The sequence below is a fragment of the Hylobates moloch genome, unplaced genomic scaffold, assembly GCF_009828535.3.
Source record: "Hylobates moloch isolate HMO894 unplaced genomic scaffold, HMol_V3 SCAFFOLD_12, whole genome shotgun sequence".
In the NCBI taxonomy this organism is placed as follows: domain Eukaryota; kingdom Metazoa; phylum Chordata; class Mammalia; order Primates; family Hylobatidae; genus Hylobates; species Hylobates moloch.
In genome coordinates this window covers 48,025,094-48,044,492 of record NW_026652287.1, presented here as the reverse complement: position 1 = coordinate 48,044,492, position 19,399 = coordinate 48,025,094, and the positions used below count along the sequence as shown (strand labels likewise).

The 19,399-nt window shown below is 41.0% G+C and overlaps 1 pseudogene; it reads left to right on the top strand.

Moving 5' to 3' along the window:
• The first annotated feature begins 17,556 nt into the window (after positions 1-17,556).
• LOC116479522 (olfactory receptor 7A10-like) lies at positions 17,557-18,537 on the top strand (annotated as a pseudogene).
• Positions 18,538-19,399: the final 862 nt, after the last annotated feature.

Genomic DNA, 19,399 nt, shown 5'->3' with positions numbered 1-19,399 from the left:
TATTTATTTCTGTGGTGACAGATAAAAAGATATGCATTTATCATGTACAACATCATATGTTGAAGTATATTTACATTGTGGATTGGCTAAGCTAATGTTAATTAGCCAATTAACATTAGTATTACCTCATATAGTCATCATTCTTGTGTCGAGAACACTTAACATCCATTTTCTTGGCATTTTCCAATAATTCAATATATCATCATTAACTATATTCACCATGCTGTAAAATACATATTTTGAAGTTATTCCATCTAATTATAATCTTGTATCCCTTGACTGACATCACCTCAAGCCTCCATACCAATTTTCCCAGCCTCTAGTAATCTCCATTCTATAAGAAGTTGTTTTCTATATTTAGTGTGGAAATCTGGTCCCTGTTAGAAGATCTCCTTGCCTTCTCTGATTAGGAATTCCTATGCCACGCTCTCTCTCTCTCAGCCTTTCCCTGAAGGCATGTATTCTACGGTATCATTAATGAGAAAAATCATTCACGCATTTGTGGACTGCAAAGTGAGTGTTCTGATGTTCCGGGTACTGTGTAGACAATGAGTCAATGGTGCTATAAAACAAAGTCCCTACAATTGAATAACGGGAACAAATACATATACACTATGTCAGATGGTGAGGAGTCCTACGAATAAAAAGGAAAAAATGTGTTACTTTTAGTAGGTGTACAGACAAGATCAGCAGACACGGTAAAAATTGAACAGAGAGCAGAATGAAGACAGGGTGAGAGTCACCATGTTCTTTGCCAGAGTCTGTGCCAGGGGAAGGAAGGACCAATGAATGACTTGACAGAATGTGCTTCTTTCACATGTTCAAGGTGGACAAGGAAGCCAGTGTGGCAGGAGGATGTACAGGAAGAGAGTGATAAGAGACGGTTTCAGAGGATGTTGTGGGATGAGGGGGCCTTGAAGCTGCTGAAACTTAAAGATACAAGGAGTCCCTCTGACCAGATGCTGTTGCATTTGCATTTTATTAATTTGCCTGCAACGGTGTCTCAGTATGTGTAATGCATCCCCTCTTTTCTTCCCGCTGTGTCTTTGACTTCTGGCTTTTCTATTATGAGTTATCTCTTGGAATACAGACCCCGAATCCCCTTTCTCTGTAACCTGCTCTTATGCTAAAGGTGCTTGCACGTGCACGCGCACACACATACACACACACATACATTGCCTACGTGCACGCAGCACACTGTAGCTCCCTGGAGCCCTGTTACTCTTGTGTTGTTCTCACCCTAGTTATACTATTAGAAAGAAATGAATACCAGGAAAGTTGTCAATTTCAAATTATCTTTCCCCAGGAGAATTCAGAAATGGTCTGATAGCAGGTGAGACAGCCCTCTTCTCATTCTCTTCTTTAATTATTCATGTGGCATCTCTTCTTTAATCATTCAGGGTCTTTGGGTTCTGAGCTCTTTTGAACAATTCCAAGGAATTGCACTAGTTCTGGTTCTGGTGCCCTAAAGTCGTGCACCCACACACGTATACACACAGAGAGAACGCATCCACACATGCAGCCATGGCTTCCTGGGGCCATATTACTCCCTCACGCTTCTCATCCCACTCACAGTATTAGAAAGGAATGGATACCTCGAGGTTATGTATGGTAAATTCTTAATATCAAATTATCTTTCCCCAAGAGGATACAGATATGGTACCTAGAAGTTCCAGTTTGGAAACTTCCCATGCATACGCAACCTCGAGGTTCCATTTTGGGATGGCCTTTTCCTGCCCTATGTTTAAAGAATAAAAATCTGCTTAATAAGCAGAGAGGTGGCTGCCTTTGTGGCTCATCCCTGTAATCCTAGCACTTTGGGAGGCCAAGGTGGGTGGATCACCTGAGGTTAGGAGCTTGAGACCAGCCTGGCCAACATGGTGAAACCCCATCTACTAAAAATACAAAAATTAGCTGGGCGTAGTGGCGCGTGCCTGTAATCCCAGCTACCTGGGAGGCTGAGGCAGGAGAATCTCTGGAACCCAGGAGGTGGAGGTTGCAGTGAGCTGAGATTGTGCCACTGCACTCCAGCCTGGGCAACAGACAGAGACTGTGTTTCAAAAACCACCACCACAACAAACAAACAAACAAACAAAAAAGCAAGAGACAGAGAGAGAAGAATCAATTGGATCTGAAGGGAAAAATAATCTAATAAGCTCACATAGTCCCTGAGAGACCTAAAGGAAGAAAAGGCTTCCTTAGTTTTGAAAACTTTCCAACTCCCATTATATCCCTGAGGCCCAGCAAAAATCAGAAAAGACAAAGGGAAATTTACCAAATATCAAACATGGTGATATCTTTTCTGTGTCAAGACACTGATGTGTTGAGAACCCCTACGGAAAAAAATGAGCAAATGATATAAACCAACTATCCAAAAAGGAAATACAAAAGGAAATGCTGGGCCAGCTCGTTTATTGTGCCGGGGTCTTTCCTGTGCATTGTGTGATGTTTATCAGCTTCCCTGTTTTCTACTGACCCTCCCCAGGGTGGCAGCCAAACCAGTCATTGCTCACTGTTCCCTGGGGGACAAAATTACTCCTGGGTGAGAACCAGTTTTTAACATAAAAATCACAAAATATTTCCATACCAGTTATCAACTGAGAAAGGAAAGGGGAAGATGAGCTTTAAAAAAAAACAAACAAACCCATAGTCAAATATAAAAAGCACATGTGTTATGCATAGCAAACTACTCAACCTTTGTGTAAACACTGTATGAATGTGTATGTGTGCATTCAGAAAGAGAAGGTTTATGAGAAACCAAAATCTTATGGAGAAAAGAATATAAGTGAGGATGCTATTAGGTTAAGGATAGTTATTTCATTTTATGGCTGCATAGTTTAAATTAAACAATATACACCAGATGAGCATCCACATAACTACATACAGAATCTTCGCATAGGTAAATCATCCTAAGGCAAGAAATAGAAGTAGGAAGATAAACATATATATAGCTAAATAAAATTTAGAACTTTTATGACCAAAAATATTCCCTTAAAAGTCAATGAAGAAATGATAACCTTTAAAAGTCGTTGGAAATGCTGCTATCTATATAAAAAGGAACAGATATTGCTCAATCAAAATGGCGATCATAGCTATGAATCTTTGCTCACACCCAGTAATAGTTTAAGACAGCAACAAGAAATCTCTCTCAAACCAATGAGCCCTGGAAAAAACTTAAAGAGTTGCCACATTGAGTGGAGTTGGAACTTTAAACAGGTAGCAAAGGGGATTCGAATTTCGCAGAAATGAGAGTGTTACAAGGTATGGCGGAAACAACCTGGATACAGCCATCAGACTAAATACAGGTATTCATGAACTTAAAGTTTCTCGGTCTCAGCACTACTGAAATTCTGGGCTGGATTATTTACTGTGTGGGGTCTGTCCTGGGCATTGTGCTATGTTTATCGACTTCCCTGTTCTCTATTGACCCACCTCAGGGTGACAGTGAAATATGTCCTTGCTCAGTGTCCCCTGGGTGACAAGATCACGTCCAGTGAGAATCACAGTTTTAAAATGAAAAATCCCCAAATGTTTTTGTCACATTGGTATAATGGGAAAATAAAGAAGAAAACAAGTTAAAAGCTACACCAAAATATAAAGAATATTTGTGACATGCATAGGATACTATTCATGCATTTTTATAAACTCTGTATGAATGTATATGCATGCATAATATAGGAAAAGAAGGTTTAAAAGAAACTAGTTCTTATGGAATAAAGAATGTAAGTAAAGATGCAATTAAGTTAAAAATGATCATTTCAAAAAACTGTCACGCCTGTAATCCCAGCACTTTGGGAGGCCGAGGCGGGCAGATCACGAGGTCAAGCTGGCCAACATGGTGAAACCCCATCTCTACTAAAAAAAATACAAAAATTACTCATGCCTGTAATCCCAGCTACTTGAGAGGCTGAGGCAGGAGAATTGCTTGAACCTGAGAGTCGGAGTTTGCGGTGAGCCGAGATCGTGCCACTGCACTCTAGCCTGGACGACAGAGTGAGACTCCATCTCAAAAAAAAAAAAAAAAAATTAGCTAGGCATAGTGGAGCGCGCCCGTAGATCCAGCTACTCAGGAGGCTGTGGCAGGAGAATCGCTTGAACCCGGGAGGTGGAGGTTGCAGTGAGCCGAGATCGTGCCACTGAACTCCAGCCTGGTGACAGAGTGAGACTCCGTCTCAAAAAAAAAAAAAAAGAATAAAAATCTGAAATAAAATTTATATAAAGATATAAGATATGGCGGGGTGCAGTGGCTCACGCCTGTAATTCCAGCACTTTGGGAAGCCGAGGCGGGTGGCTCACAAGGTCAGGAGTTCGAGACCAGCCTGGTCAATATAGAGAAATCCCATCTCTACTAAAAATACAAAGATTAGCTGGACGTGGTGGTAGGTGCCTGTAGTCCCAGCTACTGGGGCCAGAGAATCGTTTGAACCCGGCAGGCGGAGGTTGCAGTGAGCTGTGATCGTTCCTTTGTACTCCAGCCTGGGTGACACGGTGAGACTCCGTCTCAAAAAAAAAAAAAAGATCTAAGATAGTAATAATTTAATGATACCAAAATGGGTCACTAAGTCAAGATTAAATCACCCAAGCCCTAGAAATTAAAGAATATAAAATGTAGAGAGGAAGTAGTATCTAAGGTAATAATTTGATCCTATATAAAGATAAATATTTAAATACGTTTTTGAGAGATAAAGGTGATCTTTCGTCAGATGATAAAGAATGATTTTCAAATGATGGCCAAAGGTGATGCAATGTTTAGAAACAGATAGAGCCCCAAAAGCCAAAAGGCATAATAAAGAGAAAAGAGGTGTGAAAACGAGTTGGACATGTGTATATAAAGGCAGTTGTTTACTTAGCCAAGAGATGCAGAACTCTCTACCTTTGTAAAGAAATGAGAGTTATATGATATAACTGTCAAAGGCATGTGAACCAGAGCAACTCCATCTTGAATAGGGGCTGGGTAAAATGAGGCTGAGACCTACTGGGCTGCATTCCCAGATAGTTAAGGCATTCTCAGTCACAGGATGAGATAGGAGGTCAGCAAAAGATACAGGTCATAAAGACCTTGCTGATGAAACAGCCTGCAGTGAAGAAGCCGCCAAAACCCACCAAAACCAAGATGGCGAGAGAGCGACCTCTGGTGGTCCTCACTGCTACACTCCCACCAGCGCCATGACAGTTGACAAATGTCACGGCAATGACAGGAAGTTACCGTCTATGTTCTAAAAAGGGGAGGCATGAATAATCCACCCCCTGTTTAGCATATCACCAAGAAATAACCATAAAAATAGGTAACCAGCAGCCCCCAGGGCTGCTCTATGGAGTAGCCATTCTTTTATTCCTTCGCTTTCTTAATAAACTTGTTTTCACTTTACTCTATGGACTCCCCTGAATTCTTTCTTGTGCGAGATCCAAGATCCCTCTCTTGGGGTCTGGATTGGGACCTCGTTCCTGTAACATCTTTCTGATGACCGCTAAAGGGACTAAAGTGAGGAAATCCCGGACCCGAAGGCTAACTTTGGGTAAGTGGTGGGGTCGCGTAACATAACCAATGGGAAGATTTGACAACATAAAATTTATAAACTTTCACACATTCCATGAAAACACATTCATACTTACATAAAAGAACTAAATGAAACATGTCAAAATTCGTAAAAAATCTCAAATTTTATCTTTTAAAAAATGCAATAAAAAACACTACAAGGCTGGGCGCAGTGGCTCACGCCTGTAATCCCAGCACTTTGAGAGGCCGAGGAGGACAGATCACTTGAGGTCAGGAGTTCAAGACCAGCCCAGCCAGCATGGTGAAACCCGATCTCTACCAAAAATACAACACTTAGCTAGGCATGGTAGCCCCTGTAATCCCTGCTACTCGGGACGCTGAGGCAGGAGAATCTCTTGAACCCAGGAAGTGGAGTTGCATTGAGCCAAGATCGTGCCACTGCACTCCAGCCTGGGCAACAGAGCAAGATTCTGTTTCAAACAAACAAACAAACACACTACAAACCCACAATACAAAAGCAAATTGCACAGAATTTGCAACAGAGTGATAAATGTTTGACAAACACAAATACATTCAGCCTCACTAATAAGAAAATAATTACAAAGTAAATGTTAGCGTACTACTTTTTAACTATGAAATAATTTTTAAAGTTTCATTTGAATACTCAGCATAAGAGAAGAAAAATGAAAAATGTTTGCCTCATGAATTTCTGTTGTCAGGTAGTATTTGGAGAAGTTTATTGGTCTGAAGACTTCTCGTCAATGTGGAAACATACTCAGATATTCCCACTCTTAAATATAAAAAAAAATGCCCTCACTTCATTGTAGATCCCTCCACAGCTAATATCTTCTTTCTTTCTTTTCTCCAATTAATTGCAAAGATACTTCGGCAAATGTTCTAGTTTTTTTGGAACCACTTTAAACCTCCCATTCCCTCTTCTAACTGGGCTCCCATTACTGTGACTTAATTGACAACAATCACCCTTCATTGCTGAGTTTATTGATCACTTCTCTTTTTAGCACTAAAAATGATTACATGAATCAATTAATCAAGCAAACAACCTCAGTGTTCTCTCTGCTCTGGGCTGGGCTGCATTGGCTCTCAGGTGACCTAGGGTCCGTGTTCATGGTTTCCATTCTTTCTGATCCTTTTCTTTCCTTTACTTTTCTTTCTTTCTTTCTTTCTTTTTTGAGACGGAGTGTCACTCTGTCTCCCGGGCTGGAGGGCAGTGGTGCAATCTCAGCTCACTGCAACCTCCACCTCCCAGGTTCAAGTGATTCTCCTGCCTCAGCCTCCCAAGTAGCTGGGACTACAGGCATGGGCCACCATGCCTGGCTAATTTTTGTATTTTTTAGTAGAGGTGGGGTTTCACCATATTGGCCAGGCTGGTCTCGAACTCCTGACCTAGTGATCCACCCACCTTGGCCTCCCAAAGTGCTGGGATTACAGGGGTGAACCACCGCAGCCGGGCTTCCTGATCTTTTTCTACAGTACTTACTGTGTTCTCAGACTCACCTTGATGGGTTTCCTGAAAGGAAGGTGTCTACATGAAAGTGTGTCTTCCTCCCTAGCTGGGTGATGATGGAGACTGAAACTCTATCCCAAGACAAGAAATCAGGAAAGGTGAAGCATCGGTACCTGAGTCAGATTTAGGACTGCAAAGAAAGAACAGTGTCCTGTCCAGCCCAAGGTTGCATATACTGAAAGCCAACAGGACAGGAGGTATTTACAGCTTCATATATCTGCTCGTGAGGCACATTTTCTCTTGTTATTCCACCGCTGAGCACACCGTGTCCCTGTGGGACATTGCTCTGCAATGAAATAATTTTTTTTCTTGTATCCTCTATTCCCAAGACACCAGATTAAATGCAAGGTGAATCCAGTCTTTATTACTTTCTCTCCAAGGACTTTCTTCTCTTCTAGAGACCTGAACTCTTAAAAGGTTATCAAAACCCTGAGGAAAAGTTGTTTCCAAAGTCTAAATTGAGGAACTTGTCTCAACTAGGTACCTTGGATATCAAACGCATTGACTTGCGGTGGGAGCAAAGTCCTTGATATCTTCAGGAATTTACTATTCTCTATAACAAGGGTCTGCACTATGTTCTCTTAATATGGGTACAATATTCCTTGGCTTCATGATTCTTTAGTAAACAAATACAAATGTCATACTTATCACACAGGCAAAGAGCTGTCACTTAATCCTTCGTTTATCAAACATTTGGTAATTGTAAGACATATCTTTTTTTTTTTTTTATACTTTAGGTTTTAGGGTACATGTGCACAATGTGCAGGTTTGTTACATATGTATCCATGTGCCATGTTGATTTCCTGCACCCATTAGCTCGTCATTTAGCATTAGGTATATCTCCTAATGCTGTCCCCGCCCCCCCCACCCCCCACCCCACAACAGTACCCGGAATGTGATGTTCCCCTTCCTGTGTCCATGAGTTCTCATTGTTCAATTCCCACCTATGAGTGAGAACATGCGGTGTTTGGTTTTTTGTCCTTGCGATAGTTTACTGAGAATGATGTTTTCCAGTTTCATCCATGTCCCTACAAAGGACACGAACTCATCATTTTTTATGGCTGCATAGTATTCCATGGTGTATATGTGCCACATTTTCTTAATCCAGTCTATTGTTGTTGGACATTTGGGTTGGTTCCAAGTCTTTGCTATTGTGAATAGTGCCGCAATAAACATACGTGTGCATGTGTCTTTATAGCAGCATGATTTATAGTCCTTTGGGTATATACCCAGTAATGGGATGGCTGGGTCAAATGGTATTTCTAGTTCTAGATCCCTGAGGAATCGCCACACTGACTTCCACAATGGTTGAACTAGTTTACAGTCCCACCAACAGTGTAAAAGTGTTCCTATTTCTCCACATCCTCTCCAGCACCTGTTGTTTCCTGATTTTTTAATGATGGCCATTCTAACTGGTGTGAGATGGTATCTTGTAAGACATATCTTTAGATGTTTCTATACTAGCTTCTCTGAGATTAGCACCTTGGAAAGAATATCTTGTGAATTTTTCAAAATTCATTTAAATTCACAGATACAATAGTATGTATTATTGTGTACAACGTGATGGTTTGAAGTATACATACCTTGTGGAATGGTTAAATCTAGCAAATTAATACATGCATTACCTCACATTTTTATCATTTTTGTGTTAAGAACACTTAACATCCATTCTCTTAGCATTTGTCAAGAATGCAGTAAAATATCATCAGTCGTCACAGTCACCATGTTGTACAATAAACATCTTGAATTTATTTATCCTAACTGCAATTGTGTATCCTTTGACAAATATCTCCTCACCCCTCTTCCCTCAACCTTAAACCTATAGAATAGATGCCCGCAGGAAAAGACCAACTAAAGATAGTCAGGGATGAAAAGGGGATACCCTAATGGGAACAGATTGACAGGCAAATTATATTAACTTATAGAACAAAGGTTACTGGAGATTAGTAGGTTGGGAGGGAGGGTTGGGGAGATATTGGTCAAAGGATACAAAAATTGCAGTTAGGGGGAAGGAGTAAATTCAAGAGATATGTTTTATAGCATGGTGACTATTGTAAATGGTAATATTTTGTAATCTCAAAAAATATTAAGAGTGGATGTTGTATTCTCACAGGAAACACAAGGACAATGTGAGGTCATGCAGATATTAATTAGCTACATGTAGCCATCTCACAATGATATTTTGTGTATATTTCAAACTATCACATTGTGCGTGATAAATACACATGATTTTATCTATCAATGTAAAAATGTTTTTTGTTGTTTTTTTTTTTTGAGACGGAGTCTCGCTCTGTCGCCCAGGCTGGAGAGCAGTGGCGCGATCTCTGCTCACCACAAGCTCCACCTCCCGGGTTCATGCCATTCTCCTGCCTCAGCCTCCCGAGTAGCTGGGACTACAGGCACCCACCACCACGCCCGGCTAATTTTTTGTATTTTTTTTTTTAGTTGAGACAGGGTTTCATCGTGTTAGCCAGGATGGTCTCAATCTCCTGACCTGGTGATCCACCTGCCTTGGTCTCCCAAAGTACTGAGATTACAGGCGTGAGCCACCGTGCCCAGCCAAATGTTTTTTATGTTCTTTCTTATTTTATGTTTTAATGATTCTTTTAATTTCTTTATTTTTATTTATTTATTTATTATTTATTTATTTATTATACTTTAAGTTCCGGGATACATGTGCAGAAGGTGCAGGTTTGTTACATAGGAATACATGTGCCATGGTGGTTTCTTGCACCCATCAACCCGTCATCTACATTAGGCATTTCTCCTAATGCTATCCCTCCCCTAGCCCCCCACCCCCTGACAGGCCCTGGTGTGTGATGTTTCCCTCCCTGTGCTCATATGTTCTTATTGTTCAACTCCCTCTTATGAGTGAGAACATGCAGTGTTTGGTTGTCTGTTCCTGCGTTAGTCTGCTGAGAATGATGGTTTCCAGCTTCATCCATGTCCCTGCAAAAGATATGAACTCATCCTATTTTTGGCTGCATAGTGTTCCATGGTGTATATGTGCCACATTTTCTTTAACCAGTCTATCATTGATGGGTATTTGGGTGGGTTCCAAGTCTTTGCTATTGTAAATAGTGCTGCAATAAACATACATGTGCATGTATCTTTATAGTAGAATGATTTATAATCCTTTGGGTATATACCCAGTAAAGGGATTACTGGGTCAAATGGTATTTCTGGTTCTAGATCCTTGAAGAATCACCACACTGTTTTCCACAAGGGTTGAACTAGTTTACACTCCCACCAACACTGTAAAAGCATTCCTATTTCTCCACATCCTCTCCAGCATCTGTTGTTTCCTGACTTTTTAATGATTGTCATTCTAACTGACGTGAGATCTTATCTCATTGTGGTTTTGGTTTGAATTTCCAGTGATGACGAGCTTTTTTTTTCATATGTGTGTTGGCCACATACATGTCTTCTTTTGAAAAGTTTCATATCTTTTGCTGACTTTTTGATGCGGTTGTTTGTTTTTTTCTTGTAAATTTGTTTAAGTTTTTTCTAGATTCTGGATATTAGCCCTTTGTCAGATCAATAGATTGCAAAAATTTTCTCCCATTCTGTAAGTGCCTGTTCACTCTGATGATAGTTTCTTTTGCTGTGCAGAAGCTCTTTAGTTTAATTAGATCCCATGTGTCAATTTTGACTTTTGTTGCCATTGCTTTTGGTGTTTTAGTCATGAAGTTTTTGCCCATGCCTATGTCCTGAATGGTATTGCCCAGGTTTTCTTCTAGGGTTTTCATGGTTTTAGATCTTACGTTTAAATCTTTAATCCATTTTGAGTTAATTTTTGTATAAGCTATAAGGGAGGGGTCCAGTTTCAGTTTTCTGCATATGGCTAGCTAGTATTCCCAATATCATTTATTAAATAGGGAATCCTTTCCCCATTGCTTGTTTTTGTCGGGTTTGTCAAAGATCATATGGTTGTAGGTATATGGTGTTATTTCTGAGGCCTCTGTCCTGTTCCATTGGCCTCTATATCTCTTTTGGGACCAGTACCATGCTGTTTTGGTTACTGTAGCCTTGTAGTATAGTTTGAAGTCAGGTAGTGTGATGCCTCCAGCTTTGTTCTTTTTGCTTAGGATTGTCTTAGCTATACGGGATCTGTTTGGTTCCATATAAAATTTAAAGTAATTTTTCTAAGTCTGTGAAGAAAGTCAGTGGTAGCTTGATGGGGATAGCACTGACTCTATAAATTACTATAGGCAGTATGGCCATTTTCACGGTACTGATTCTTCCTATCTATGAGCATGGAATGTTTTTCCATTTGTTTGTGTCCTCTCTTATTTCCTTGAGCTGTGGTTTATAGTTCTCCTTGAAGAGAACTTGTAAGCTGGATTCCCAGGTATTTTTTTTCTCTTTGTAGCAATTGTGAATGGGAGTTCACTAATGATTTGGCTCTCTGTTTGTCCATTATTGGTGTATAGGAATGCTTGTGATTTTTGCACGTTGATTTTGTATCCTGAGCCTTTGCTGAAGTTGCTTATCAAGTTAAGGAGTTTTTGGGCTGAGACGATGGTGTTTTTTAAATATACAATCATGTCATCTGCAAACAGAGACAATTTGACTTCCTCGCTTCCTATTTGAATACCATTTATTTCTTTCTCTTGACTGATTGCCCTGGCCAGCACTTCCAATAATATGTTGAGTAGGAGTGGTGAGAGAGGGCATCCTCGTCTTGTGCTGGTTTTCAAAGGGAATGCTTCCAGCTTTTCCCCATTCAGTATGATATTGGCTGTGGATCTGTCATAAATAGCTCTAATTATTTTGAGATACATTCCATCAATACCTAGCTTATTGAGAGTTTTTAGCATGAAGGGGTGTTGAATTTTATCAGAGGCCTTTTCTGCATCTATTGAGATAATCATGTGGTTTTTGTCATTGGTTCTGTTTATGTGATGGATTACATTTATTGATTTGCATATGTTGAACCAGCCTTGCATCCCAGGGATGAAGCTGACTTGATTGCGGTGGGTAAGCTTTTTAATGTGCTGCTGGATTCGCTCCAGGCTTAGGGTAACAACAGGGAAATATATCTCACTAGCAGATCTTAGGAGCTGTAAATATTTCACCTGCTGTTGTCCCTGGGATTAGACAACCCTGGGCTGGATGGGATGTGGTTGATTCTTTTGTAGTCCTAAGTCTGGCTATAGGGCTGATGCTTAACTCTGTCCTTTTGTCTGTCTGGAGACAGAGCTTCAGTCTGCATCATAAACTACCCAGGGAGGAATTTAAACTTCCACACAGAGACCTTCATCTCTGAGACCCCGTACATGTGAGTCTGAGACCCCCAGAAAGTACTGCAGGAAATGTTCAAAGAGAATGGAAGCCAAGAACATTTACCTGAGGTCACCCAGTGTCAAGCCAGGTGAGAGATTCATGTGTGTTTGTTTACCTGGTTGACTAATTTATAATTTATTTACTTTATATGTTAAAATGTGTCTGTAAGACTCAGCAATGCAGGGGTTGTTGTTGACAATTAACTGAGGGATATGGAGGTTCAACTGGATGAGACTGAAGAAGGAATGGAAGACATAAGGTGGTTCCAGTAAAGTTAGAACCTAGGAGGTCTGCAGTTAAAGAAGTAGGAAAGGGGCCAGGCATGGTGGCTCACACCTGTAATCCCAGCACTTTGGGAGGCCGAGGCAGGTGGATCACCTGAGGTCAGGAGTTCGAGACCAATCTGACCAACATGGTGAAACCCTATCTCTACTAAAATTACAAAATTGGCCGGGTGTGGTGGCGCACATCTGTAGTCCCAGCTACTCGGGAGGCTGAGGCAGGAGAATCGCTTGAATCCAGGAGGCAGCGGTTGCAGTTAGCTGAGGTCACGCCATGGGCACAACGGAGGAACTCTGTCTCAAAAACAAACAAACAAACAAACAAACAAGTAGGAGAGTAGAATGTAGAATATCGGTGTGGATGGATGTGCAATGAATTGAGGGCTTATTTTTAAAATGAAGGTGAGTGTATTGGAGCATGTTTCTGTATTCATTAGAAAGATCTAGACCAATGGGCTGCTTACAAATACTACCTCGAAACAGTAGTTCACAAGACCGACATTTCGCAGTATCTTCTCTCTCTCGTTAGATATTCACCTGAATAAAATAAATGTTACTTGATAGGTCAAACTGGGAACACTAAAGAGTTTTTACTTGCCATGACTTTCTTACTTATGTGTTTATTTATTTTACTTTATTTAGGTTCTGGGATACATTTGCTAAACGTGCAGGTTTGTTACAGAGGTATACATGTGCCGTGGTGGTTGGCTGCACTTATCAACCTGTCATCTAAGTTTTAAGCCTCACTTTCTGTTGAGGCTGAGTATACTCTATCTGAGGGTTTAGTAGCTTTAATTTTCTCCATTGCAAATTATGCATGTTCTATGCTTTTATATTCTGGTTTCTGAGGGGTTTTTTTTTATTACTTTGATTGCATTCTTTCAAACAATGAATTGGAAGCTTTTTTTTTCTACTAACTTTCCTGAATAACATTTAATTTTTTTGTGTATGTACAGATGTATGGTTGAGGGATTATGCAAAATTACTTTGTTTTGCCAAAGGAATCCTGAAGCCAAGCAATATAGAACTCTTGGTTTTCTATCAAGAGAACACAGTTCACTCCCTTGTTGAAGAGAGGAAGAGTCATTCTCTGGAGGTATCAATGTCTGTGTTCCCATCACAGTCAATGCTCTGCAGATCCAAGGGATCTAATCAAAGACAGGCTCGTCAGTTTAGACTGTGGAGAAAACCTTCCCCCAGGATTGGGATACAGTGTTAACGGATTACATTTCTGGAAGGCAAGCAGGTCCATAGTGAAGAAGTAATAAAACTGGATTCACCTCTCTTTTAATCTGGTGTCTTAGATACAGAAAATGCAAGCAAAATAAAAAAGTTCCATGCAGAGCAATGTCTCACAGGGATATGATCTGCTCAAGGCTGGAGTAACGGGAGAAAGTTTGCCTAATGAGCAGATGCACAAAGCTGTACGTTTCTCCCCTGCTGCTGTCCCTCAGCACATGCTACCTTGGGCTTGATGGGACATGCTTTCCTTTTGGAGTCCTAATCTGGCTCATTATCATCTGACTAAACCTCACTTTTATCTCTCCTAAACATTTGAAGCTTTATATGTTTATATAACATGAAATTATAACCTTAGATACTGTTTCCTCCCCACATTTTAAGCATTTTCCTGTTATATTCTTCAATTTCCAAGAAGAGGCGATTTGGCCGTGAATTAGTGGTGCATTTTTATGTCAGTAAATTATTACCGTCATATTTTTCTGTAAGATTTTTTCAGAATTTCCTCCTGTGTTGTTTCATACAGCTGTTTTAAATAACTATTCTTCTTTAATTTTTATTTTTAGTTCTGGGGTACATGTGCAGGATGTGCAGGTTTGTTACATAGTAAACATGTGCCATGATGGTTTGCTGCACCTATCAGCCCATCACCTAGGTATCAAGCTCAGCACACATTAGTTATTTTTCCTAATGCGCTCCCTCCCACCACCCCACCCCCTAGCAGACTCCAGTGTGTGTTTTTTCCCCTCCCTGTGTCCATGTGTTCTCGTTGTTCAGCTCCCACTGATAAGTGAGAATGTGTGGTGTTTGGTTTTCTGTTCCTATGTTAGTTTGCTGAGGATAATGGTTTCCAGCTTTATTGATGTCCCTGCAAAGGACATACACCATGGAATACTATGCAGCCATAAAATGAAATAACTGTTCTTAACCTAATAGCATTCTCACTCATATTCTACTTTCCATAAGATTTTAGTTTTTCATAAACCTTCTCTTTACACAAAGGTTTATACAGAGGTTGAGTAGTATGTTATGCATAACACATGTGCTTTTTATATTTGGCTATAGTTTTTTTGTTTGTTTGTTTGTTTAAAGCTCATCTTCCCTTGTCCTTTCTCAGTTGATAAAAGGTATGGAAATATTTTGTGATTTTTATGTTAAAAATTGGTTCTCACCCAGGGGTAATTTTGTCCCCCAGGGGACATTGAGCAATGACTGGTTTGGCTGTCACCCTGGGGAGCGTCAGTAGAGAACAGGGAAGCTGATAAACATCGTACAATGCACAGGACAGACCCCGACACAATAAATAAGCTGACCCAGAGGTTCCTTTTGTACTTCCTTTTTGAATAATTGATTTTTATCATTTGTTCATTTTTTTTTTCCCTAGGGGCTCTCAATCCATCAGTATCGTGACACAGAAAAGACATCACCACGTTTGATATTTGGTAAATTTCCCTTTGTCTTTTCTGATTTTTGCTGGGCCTCAGGGATATAAGAAAAGTTGGAATGTTTCCAAAACTAAGGAAGCTTTTTCTTCCTTAAGGTCTCTCAGGGACTATGTGAGCTTAGTAGATAATTTTTGCCTTCAGTTCCAATCAATTTTCTCTCTCTGCCTCTTGGTTTTGTTTTCATTTTTTATTTTGAGACAGAGTCTCGTTCTGTCACCCAGGCTGGAGTGCAGTGGTGTGATCTCAGCTCACTGCAGCCCATGCTTCCTGGGTTCCAGCTATTCTCCTGCCTCAGCCTCCCAGGTAGCTGGGATTACAGGCACACACCACCACGCCTGGCTAATTTTTGTATTTTTAGTAGACGGGGGTTTCACCATGTTGTCCAGGTTGGTCTTGAACTCCTGACCTCAGGTGATCTGCCCGTCTCGGCCTCCCAAAGTGCTAGGATTACAGGCATGAACCACCAAGCCAGCCACCTCTCTGCTTATTAAGCAGATTTTTATTCTTTAAACATAAGTAGGAAAAGGCCATCCCAAAATGGAACCTCGAGGTTCTATATGCATGAGAAGTTTCCAAACTGGAACTTCTAGGTATCATATCTGTATCCTCTTGGGGAAAGATAACTTGATATCAAGAACTTGCCTGGTATCCATTCCTTTCTAATACTGTGAGTGGGATGAGAAGCATGAGGGAGTAACATGGTTCCAGGAAGCCATGGCTGCATGTGTGGATGCGTTGTGTGTGTGTGTGTGTGTGTGTGTGTACGTACGAATTCAGGGTGAGCAGAGGTTTCAGACATAGGGAGCCGGAGCTCTATGTTTCAAAAGGTAACCCATCAGATAAAAGTCAAATCTCAAGAAAATATCAGTAAGCAGAATGGGCATGCATTGCAATTCATGAAACACCTTTGCAGCCAAATTAATACAGTGAAAATGCATCAATATCTGGACAGAGGAATCCTTGTGTCTTCAAGTTTCAGCAGCTTTGAGGACACTTCCTTCCCCAACATCCTCCGACAGCCCCCTCACCTCTTGCTCATTCCCCTGCCACACTGTCTTCTTCGCAGTCCTCGAATATCTGAGAGAAGCACATTCCTCGGGGTCTTTCATTGATCATTTCTTCTACGTTGCACACACTTCTGCAGGGAACACAGTGACCCCCACCCTGTCTTCATTATGGTCTCTCTTCAATTGTCACCTTCTCTGCTGCTCCTGTCTGAACATCTGGTAAAATCTAATACCCCATCCACTGTTTCCTTCTAACCTCCTTCTTCATAGGATGCGTCACCATCTGACATCATGGATGGCATTTTAAAAACATGCTTATATTTTTCATTCATCATTAAATATTAGGGAGTTATTTATTTATTTTTTGTTTTATTTTATTATTATTATTATTATCATTATTATTTAAGACAGTCTCGTTCTGTCACTCAGGCTGGAGTGCAATCACGACATCTTGGCTCACTCCAACCTCCACCTCCCAGGTTCAAGCAATTCTCCCGCCTCAGCCTCCTGAGTAACTGGGATTACAGGTATGCACCACCATGCCTGGCTGATTTTTGTATTAGCCAGGCATGTATTAGTATTAGTAGAGACAGCATTTCACCATGCTGGTCAGGCTGGTCTCGAACTCCTGACCTCATGATCCGCCCACCTCATCCTCTCAAAGCGCTGGGGTTACAGGCGTGAGCCACCGTGCTCGGCCATTTTATTATTTTTTTTTAAGACAGGATCTCACTCTGTCACTTAGGCTGGAGTGCAGTGGCGCAATCTCAGCTCACTAAAACCTTCATTTCCTGTGTTCAAGCGATTCTCATGTCTCAGCCTCCCGAGTAGCTGGGGTTACAGGCACTCGCCACGATGCCGGGCTAATTGTTTTTTGTATTTTTAGTAGAGACGGGGTTATGCCATGTTAGCCAGGCTGGTCTCAAACTCCTGACCTCAGAGCACCACTTACTCATTGTCTAGACAGTGCTTTGGACTTGTCAAATTTCACCATATATTCCCCATATGCATGAAAGATTTTCTCGTTAAAATTTTAGAATGTTTTTTACTAGAGACGGGATTTCATCATGTTGCCCAGGCTGGTCTCAAATTCCTGACTCAGGTGATCCACCTACCTCGGCCTCCCAGAGTGCTGGAATTACAGGCATGAGCCAGTGCACCCGGCTGATATTAACTTCTTGACTGTAGAATATAAGTGAGAATATTTCTGATATGTTTGTAATGCGTGCTTGTGTCATGTTCTCTTTCTCTCTCTTTTGGAAGTCACATCAACAAGATGAAACCAGGGAATGAGACACAAATTTCACAATTCCTTCTCCTGGGACTTTCAGAGGAGCCAGAATTGCAGCCCTTCCTCTTTGGGCTGTTCCTGTCCATGTACCTGCTCACTGTGCTGGGGAACGTGCTCATCATCCTGGCCACAATCTCAGACTCCCACCTCCATACCCCCATGTACTTCTTCCTCTCCAACCTGTCCTTTGCAGACATCTGTTTTGTGTCTACCACTGTCCCGAAGATGCTGGTGAATATCCAGACACAGAACAGAGTCATCAGCTATGCAGGCTGCATCACCCAGATGTGCTTTTTCCTATTCTTTGCAGAACTGGACATGTTTATGCTGACCGGAATGGCCTAGGGCAGGTTTGTGGCCATCTGCCACCCCCTACACTACACGGTCACCATGAACCCCAGACTCTGTGGACTGCTGGTTCTGGCGTCCTGGATCATGAGTGCCCTGAATTCCTTGCTACAAAGCTTAATAGTGCTGCGACTTTCCTTCTGTGCAGACTTGGAAATCCCCCACTTTTTCTGTGAACTTAATCAGATAATCTGCATTCCCTGTTCTGACACCTTTCTTAATGGCATAGTGATGTATTTTTCAGTAGCACTGCTGGGCGGTGGTCCCCTCGCTGGGATCCTGTACTCTTACTGTAAGAGTGCAATCTCATCAGCTCAGGGGCAGTACAAGGCATTTTCCACCCGTGCATCTCACCTCTCAGTTGTCTCCTTATTTTATGGTACAAGCCTAGGTGTGTACCTTAGTTCTGCTGCTACCCACAACTCACACACAAGTGCAACAGCCTCGGTGATGTACACTGTGGTCACCTCCATGCTAAACCCCTTCATCTACAGTCTGAGGAATAAAGACATAAACGGGGCTCTGACACAATTCTTCAGAGGGAAAACAGTAAAAGAGCTGTTTTTCAAGAAGGGCCTTTGTTTCCAGAGCTCTAAGCCCCAGACCCAGAAATTGTGATTTATTAGTCAGATTGTGGAAGTAGAAATGGCTCCTTCTATTAATTTCTTGGACCTTCACACTCTATGATCGTAACTGCTTTGTAAAATGTATGCATTTTCTTTAAGAAGCTTCCAGCTCTCAGATAGTCAACCATTTTCTCCTTTGTGATTTTCCTACTTTCCCAAAGTTATTCCTAGACTAGGGTCAGAAACAAGGTGGAGATTCCTGATGGTCTCATGCAGTGGTGAGTTGCATTCACGCAAAGAACCAAGAATGGCAACTACAAAAATTATTAATATAATTTTATTGTGGATGAATAACTGAGTCCACAGTTTTCGATGTTTGTGTCTGTCATTTCTTTCTCTATTGCTGCCTTAACTTCTCCTCCTCACAATGTAAAACTTTACTATACTAGTGTGTTTATGGCCAGTGGTGGCATTTTATCCTCTTCATTAAGATCCTGTTCTCTAGTCATCTCCACGTCCAAATGCCTACTATATTTCTTATTAAAAACAAAGAAGACAAACATTGCTTATGAAATCTATGGTTCAAGTGTAGCCTAAACAGACAAATTAGCATATGTCGATTGAGTTCATCTGGACTCAGAGATTATCTTAACTATGGCATAGTAAAATTTTTACTCATACATGGACTTACTCTGGAACATTTGGAGTGTGGAATCTTGGTGTCCATGTGTAATGAAGTTTGTTCATTTGAGTGAACAATTTGATGTATAGTCTATATAATTTTATTGTATCATCTTCATTCTACCTAAAATTTTCCTGTGCTTCCTGCAAATACAACTCTTTCCAGACCCCACATGGCTAAAACAATGTTGAACCAAAAGAACAAAGCTGGAGACATCACACTATCTGACTTC